At 38.6% G+C, this 7,834-nt stretch overlaps 1 long non-coding RNA gene across 3 annotated transcripts; it reads right to left on the bottom strand.

The window, feature by feature from the left end:
- Positions 1-936: 936 nt before the first annotated feature.
- Positions 937-5,388, bottom strand: LOC131255489 (uncharacterized). Of its 3 annotated transcripts, XR_009176086.1 has the most exons (8): positions 5,169-5,388; positions 4,680-4,790; positions 3,926-3,973; positions 3,780-3,817; positions 2,769-3,392; positions 2,309-2,369; positions 2,108-2,181; positions 937-1,131 (listed from the first exon to the last, which is right to left on the bottom strand). It is a non-coding gene; the product is annotated as an uncharacterized LOC131255489 (long non-coding RNA). The 3 variants fall into 3 exon arrangements; XR_009176084.1 differs by lacking the exon at positions 937-1,131 and having other exon boundaries at positions 1,975-2,181; positions 2,270-2,369; positions 2,769-3,973; XR_009176085.1 differs by lacking the exon at positions 937-1,131 and having other exon boundaries at positions 1,975-2,181; positions 2,270-2,369; positions 3,106-3,973.
- Positions 5,389-7,834: the final 2,446 nt, after the last annotated feature.

The raw sequence follows: 7,834 nt of genomic DNA, 5'->3' as shown, positions 1-7,834 counted from the left end.
ACAGCTGAGCCACTATCATGCCCATCAAATATAGCTGGACCACTCCACACAGGATATAGAGGTGATTGAATGCTTGCCATTAAAAAGTTTATAAGGTCCAACATGATATTTATTTTCCATCCAACCTGTTCATAAGGTCACATGACCTGAATGTAGGAAAAACACAAATATAGTCTTGGTCCAAAAACTATGGCCCCAAGGAGTAATCGTACTATGAGCCTCTAATTCCTACTAATTCACATGGTACGGTTTACTTGAGTATTAGATCTACTTCATTTTTTAGCTTATGACCTAAAACAAACTGGCAAAAGTGATGGATGGCATGGATATAAAACATATACATCACAGTGAGTCCTACCAGTACCTACCTGCCATCGGGGATATCCTTAAAGTCGGCTTCTGTTTTGTAGATGCACTACAAGAAAAGGGGGCTTTAGCCTCGGTTCAAAATTGTGACTAAAAAGGTCAAAAACTGAGGCTACAGCCTTTAGCCTCAGTTTTGCCTCAGTTATCTAAACCGAGGTTGAAACCCCCGTGGCTAAAGGCTTTAACCTCAGTTTTAGCAACCGAGGCTAAAATGACTTTTATAGCCTCGGTTCTTCAAGTGAGGCTAAAAGAATTTTTTTAGCTTCAGTTTTTTCAAAATGAGGCTAAATCAAAATTTTAGCCTCCATTGTTTCCAACTGAGACTAAATCCAAATCTTAGCCTCGGTTGCCTCCAATTGAAGCTAAATTTATTTTTAACCTCGGTTCTCAACAGCCAAGGCTAAAGCCTTTAGCCATGGGAATTTCAGCCTTGGTTCTCAACAACCGAGGCTAAATCCAAGCCTCAGTTACAAATTGAGGCTAAAAATGTTTAATTTTTTAAAATATTTATTTAAACTACTACTCCATTCATTCAATGCACTCATGAAACAATCAATCATGAAAGCCATAATACCAACAAAATAGTTAACAATAGTCTATTTAAAGTTTTCAAAACAAACTCAATCAAACTATTACACAACATTAGGTTCCACAAATAATACAAAGTCACAATGCGAGATCTGGGTATGACTTTTGCTTGAGATTTGGGTATGACTTTTGCTTGGCTGATGAACAACTACAGCTTATTCGGTTGTCTGAAGGCATCTACAAAGAAGAAGAACTCGTCATTAGCAATAATTTATACCTGAGTCCATCATATCGACAGTTCAAATCGCTCCACTGGCATGTCCCTAGCTCTTAATTTTACTTTTAATGGCTCCAAAGGCTTCTTTCTTAGCATTTAAATGTCAAAAAAGTAAAGTTACCACATGAAGTCTAAAATAGACCTGTTTGACACATGTACAAGCATATGGATATCTGAGCAAAAACATATGAGAGCAAAAGAAATGAAAGAAACCTTCATTGCTACTTTGCAATAAGACAGAAACATCAATATCATTGTGATATCTGTCAAAAATGGTACAGATCTTCAGTGGGGGAAAATGTTATTCAATCCAATAGTCAGTTTATGGATGCTAGCAGAATATATCAACCTGTATGCATGCACACAAACATTGTACATGTGGCACAAGCATGTAGCAATTGAATGGTAGAAAGAGTGCTAGTATCCACAGACAAAAATCTCACCAAGAATAAATTGAGAAGAAGCACATAACATTTAAGACTAACATGAATACTAGTGCCTCAAACACTACAAGCAAGGGATTTTTTGCATTAGAATAAAATGGCATTGCATTACTCAGATGACTTTATCTGAACTTGAAGGATCACCAAGTCATGTAGAAACTCAGCAGAACTTTGCTAAAAAAAGATTTCGTTTTGAGCATGTTCCAGAGTGTTCAATTAATATTCAGATAATCTCTAACTATTTCCACAAACACATGGTCTAATCAATGGAGGTTTAAGGAAAAAGAAGAAGCTTTAGTAAGAATTGAATTCAGATAATCTTCTCAATGAAAAGAAACATGGAAGAACAATTCGGGACCCTAACTCAATGTTTTGTAGATGGTGTTTTCAACATTAACCAGGATTCGCTCAGCTTACCTCTCAAGAAAAAAAAAGAAACAAATGACGAAAGAAGCATGTAGAATTTTCCTTTATAGTCAAAAGACCAACTCACATGAAGCTTTGAAGCATTATATATTAGTATGGTGAAAATCATGCTTACAGGTCCAGCTTCCTTTGTGATGTTTCCTGATACAAAATTTTTCAAATAATTAGGCCAATGTTTACACTGAATAGAAAATAAACAAGACGTGTCATGAAAACTTGCAGCTCATACATTTTCTTGCAAAGTCATAGGTTGGAATCTCAGTCATACCATGTGATTCTTGTGAGAATGTGAGTTTTGTGCGTAAAGTATGTTGAGATCCACCAAAAATCTGAAATATTTCACATCTGCTAAATCATTAGTATCATGAGACAATAAAATCTCCTTAGAAATGATAAAATCAAATATCCAATATATATATATATATATATATATATTCATGTTGCACTTAAATTTCTTCAATAGATTAACCACTGGACAACAAGAAAATGAATATCTTGAGTATGGAGATAAGTCAGAAATGTCAAGATGGACAGATTTAAGAAAATTACAATCATTTAGCACAACAAACCCTACTCCAGTTGAGATGACACTCTGTTTCAACACTAAGACTAGGGATCGAGTGCCCATGTGGTGTGGGTGGCTGTGTGAGTCTGTGTGTGGTGTGGGTATGTGTGTATATATAATAATAAAAAATAAATTAATTAATTAAAAATAAAAATAAAAAAACTCTACTCCAGTTGAAATATGATAATCTAGGCCATAGAAAATGACCTCAATAATTACAAATCGACCAAAACTGATGCAGAAAACTATGGATAATTCAAATTTAAGTTAGCACAATCAAATGAAATAACCACAAGAAATACTTCCTAGTTTCTAACACAGATTATCAAATCAATAAACAGTTTCAAAGAAATATTCATTCGTATAAACACAAACATCATATAAACAGCCAGGAAGTTATATACTTAAAAATTAGAGTACTCGTGTCCTAATGCAACAAACATGTTTAGACATTTAAGTTTTCAACAAAACTATAAACAGCTCAGGATGATGAATCAAACCTTGATACAAAGTTGTGCAAGAGGAAGGTCACGAGGGGCTTGCAAATCATCAATTTCAGTCATCTGGAAAACTCTCTATGATCGATCCTTGTTTGCATTCTCATCTGAAGTTTTGATAGCTAACTCTAGTGCAAAAATTTACCAAAGCATGGTTGCACATCATCAAAGTTAAATTGAACTAGCAAGTTGCAAGGATATGGTCAAATAAAAACAAGAATAGCATTGCTAACCCTGTTTGGACCTTGCAAGAGCTTATGCTACAGTCCTTGTGTTGCCCAACTTCACATCTGCATTCAGGCCCATGTACAAAATTTACCATGAAATTATTAATTTCATGAAGAGCTTGGATCAATAAAACAATGGTGTGTTGGTTGATACACAAGCATTAAGAAACTACACATGTGGCATAGTAGTATCTTAAATTAAACTGTTCATATTGTAGGTCCCAATTTAGATGGCTTGTGAAACATGAAAAATACACTAATTTGATATCTAGGAGGTTGGTTGATCGACATTTAATGGATGGCCCAAGTTAAATAAACAATTTCCCATAGTCAGAGGTTAGGGTCGTTTATACAATCTAAAATTTGGATGATGACCTATCTATAGTGGGCCCCTCAAGTTAGACTATTTTACTGGAGTTAATGTATACCATGTATAAAATTTCTGAGTACCTCTAGGAGCCCCACTATGCTTTTGCCAGCCCAACAAACTGTTCAAGGTTGGCAATATAAACTTTAGATCAATACATGGATAAGTATAGAAAGGAACAAGGTGCTCAAGTATACATAGGCAAATCTTAAAAAATAAATATACATACCTGAAAGGCTAATACAATATCAAAAGAATGGCCTTGAAAGTGACCACGCTGTATGGAAAAAATAATTAAATTAGTATCAGATGGCAACAGTCAGATATTTCTAAAATGTCTTGGAGGTGTCATTGTTGAAATGGGATGGTTAAGTATTTTTCATTTTTAATCATCCAGAAAGGGGGCATTTCAACCATAAGTTACTTTACATAAGCTACTTACGCCTAAAGTAGCTTATCTTGGTTATTATTTATTTAGTAGATAAGTATGTTTGGTAAACAACATACTTATCAGTCAAAAAGGAAGTTTCTAATTTTCAGGTAGGCTCTATCTAGTTGGATGGGATACCCACATGCAATGTTTGAACAATATTATCATGGCTCTGCAACTTCACACTTCAACCTTTGTGAATCTTGATGTCAGGTGGACTTCTTTGGCTAACTTTGAAATTATATCTATATAGATATCCAGGCCACTAGGTCCCTTTCCAATTAAAACTACAATTTTAACAAAGATAAAATTGGAGAACTTTGAATAATTCCACAGCAAGATTCATGAGTTCTCATTTCTAAATGAGACTCTGTTGATATCCAACCATCCATTGGTGGTGGATGAAAATCTTATACACAACTAAGTTTGTTTGGAAATGGCAAAACCCATTGAAGCTAAAGCTTAATTCTAGCTTAACAGTCTAAGAAAGTTAACAAATAAACTACAAGAACATCTGCATGTCAGTCTTCAATTGAATTATCTTTGACTCTACGTCCATAGCCTCTTGTTCCTTCACTAACATCTTTTCAGTTTCTTTCAATTGAAGTTGCATCTCTTCCAATTGCATTTCTTCAATCTTCTTTTCTAGTAAACCCACCATAGCCTATAACAAATTAAGGTTGAGTGACACAAATATTATAAGTAGACATGCAAATGAATGTTAACCCATGGAATTTAGGCAAACTAATCTGAAATGCTATATTATTCACAACAAAACTCAGGAAGAGTTTTTATGTTTTGTTTGTGGCCCATCCAACCATACAAATAACATGGCTTCATCCAAAAAGGTCTTGGTTGAAGCATTTCTTCAAATGATTACAGTGCAGATTTCTATACAAAAATAAAAACTAAACACTTTAAATATAATAGGAGGTAGTATATAGCCATCATGCGTATAATCAAAATCATAACCCAAGTCTGGAACATCCCAACATTTTAGAAGTAGAAACAGAAACGAAAAGATACCAATGATGGATTGCACCTTAGTCCACCTCCTCCATCTTGGGCCCAGCCCTGCTGCCGCCTACTAATAGACCACCATCATGTTGAATTAGATGAGAAATGAAGCATCTCCTGCTGAACAAAATGCAAGAAAAAACTACTAGAATTCCAAGTCTAATTGCAGAGAGAGAGAGAGAGAGAGAGAGAGAGAGAGAGAGAGAAGAATCAGAGGAGCTTTTACTTGGAGGAGTTAGGGATATGGAAGGAAAAGAGAGAGAGCCGTCGGTTAGGGTTTTTTGGGGTGGAGGAAACGAGAAAAATTATATGGGGTATTTTTATATGGGATGATCGGAATTCCGAGTCCGATTGCAGAAAGAGAGATGGAGAGGTGAAGAGAAGAATTTAAGAAGGAGATTTTGGTGGAGTTGGGGTTTTTGGAGCAATCGACTAAAACGCAAGTAGTGAGAACTGTAAATTTCCAGGATTAGGAAAAACTGCCATACCTCAGAATGCTGAAATCCTAGGGTCTCAATTGAGAGAAACAACAACAAATTCAGCGACTCCTCTTTCCAGATATTCAGAAGTTCAAAATTCCCAGGATTTGATAGAAATCAGATGCAAGAATTTGAAATTGTGGTGATTTTCGAGAGTTGAAATGCTTCGAAATGCTGAAGGTAGGGTTAGGGTTTCGAGAGGAAGATGAAAAACAGTTGCAGCATAGAGAGAGAGAGAGAGAGAGAGAGAGAGCTACGTCTGCGTATTTTCTAAGGGGGAGGAAAGAGGATAAGTGAAATGGAGAGACGATTTGAGATCCTTCCCCATTTGTAGGAGATAGATGTTACGAGCTTCTAATGTGCGTCAAGTGCTTACTTCATACAAACAACGTGTCACTGCAATTGGGGCCACACCCTCAGTGATCACATGATCCAAACCGTCCAGGTTATAGGCTTTATGGCCCAACAATTCCATGGCCCCTAAAAGGTTTATAACGATATAGGAGTTCCATCCCCAAGGTTTCTTGTGGTGCAGTCCACTAAAGGCTTAGATTTGCTTGATCTAAAACAGATGATTCTAACCATCTGATCTGTAAGGCCCGTTTCCTAAACCGTACCGTTCTGTAGGCTTTCGCAATCCTCCCGATCAAATTCCAGCGATCCTCGACCCGTATCCGATATTTGCACGCGATTCTAAGCCGAGTCCTGCATAACAGAGTCGGCTCGACTCGAAACTTGTATCATTGCGACCGCGCCATCACCGCGGCTCCAACGCTGCGTCTCATGCGTTGAGGCGATACCCAGTCCAGGAGATGTGGGCCCGCATTCAGTTCGAGAAAAAAATGTCGCGCGTTGCAAATCCCTAGAGAATGTCCCATCAATCACCTCACATGTCAAGTACAACATCACATACCCTACCCATCTCTCTCTCACATAAAGTCAACAACACCCTTACTCATCCCATTCCTCTCTCACCAACAAGTCAACAAACACCATACCCTCCATTTACTACATCACTCCTCTCTCTCTCTCTCTCTCTCTCTCTCTCTCATTTCTCATTTCCTCTCAAGAGCATCCCAACGTCCAAGCAAGAGAGCTCCATGAGAGGAGCTTTGTGTGGCCCACTCCCTACTACCCAATTTTCCATCTTAGCCGTTCAATCCTCATCTTCCTCCATTAAAGTTGAAGACAATGAACTAAGGAGTCCATGAAGCCTAGAAGAAAGATAGGTGGGTGATTTTTGTATGATTTTGATGATTAGAGGGCCCACATATGGTGGGACCCATCTCGATGTATGATTTGTAAGAGGGACCCATAGTGGCGGGGTCCCTCCGCTCTTCCGATCTCATGTATCTCTCTCTCTCTCTCTCTCTCTCTCTATTTCTTTACGATGGAGTGTGGTCCACCGGATCCAGCCACTTGTGGGGCCCATCTTGCTACATCCAGCAGCTAGCTGGATGGTCCAGCATTGCTGGAACTGTTCAGTCAGCCCAAATGAAAGTGAAAAAAAAAAAAAAACAAATATCAGCTTTATCCCCAAAGCTGTGGTGGTCCACACATGTGGACCCATCATTGATGCGTGTGAGTCATTCATGTTGCATGGGCTAGCACAATCCAACCGTACATTTAGTGGCTGGCCCACCAGCAGTTTTATAGCTGCTGTTTGGTGCAGTAAGATCCGTGGGTCCCACCGGATATGGGCGAGATCCACACCGTCCAACTGTTTGGACGGTGGGGCTACACTGATGTATATATTAGTCCACTGTGCAGTGGACCCCACCTAGGGGAAAGCTGATTGGCTGATGTACGTAACATCAGCTATATAGCTGACATATTAACGTCAGCAGGTTGGTGGGAACCACCATGATGTATTTGTTGTATATCCACTCCGTCCTTGTCCAGGACGGTGGATCCCACGGTGTTCACACGCACCGTCCATCTGTTTTCAGATTGTGTGGGGCCCACCCACATGTACTGCACGTGTGGGCAGGTGGGACTTACCTTTATGTACGTGCCATACATTTTAGCAGTCCATCTGTTTGGGGATGGTGGGACCCTCATGCATGTGTCTTATCAAGGCCGTCCAAATGGTTAGCAGCTAATAGCTGCATTGACGTCAGCAGCTCGGTGGGCTACCTTAATGTATGTCTTTTATACACACCGTCCTTTCATTTGAGAAGTGGGCCCCCACACACGTGTGACACGTGTGGCA

Source organism: Magnolia sinica, chromosome 9 (genome assembly GCF_029962835.1).
Source record: "Magnolia sinica isolate HGM2019 chromosome 9, MsV1, whole genome shotgun sequence".
Taxonomy (NCBI): Eukaryota; Viridiplantae; Streptophyta; class Magnoliopsida; order Magnoliales; family Magnoliaceae; genus Magnolia; species Magnolia sinica.
The sequence above is the reverse complement of the archived record's forward strand: the minus strand, read 5'-3'. Positions and strand labels throughout refer to the sequence as shown.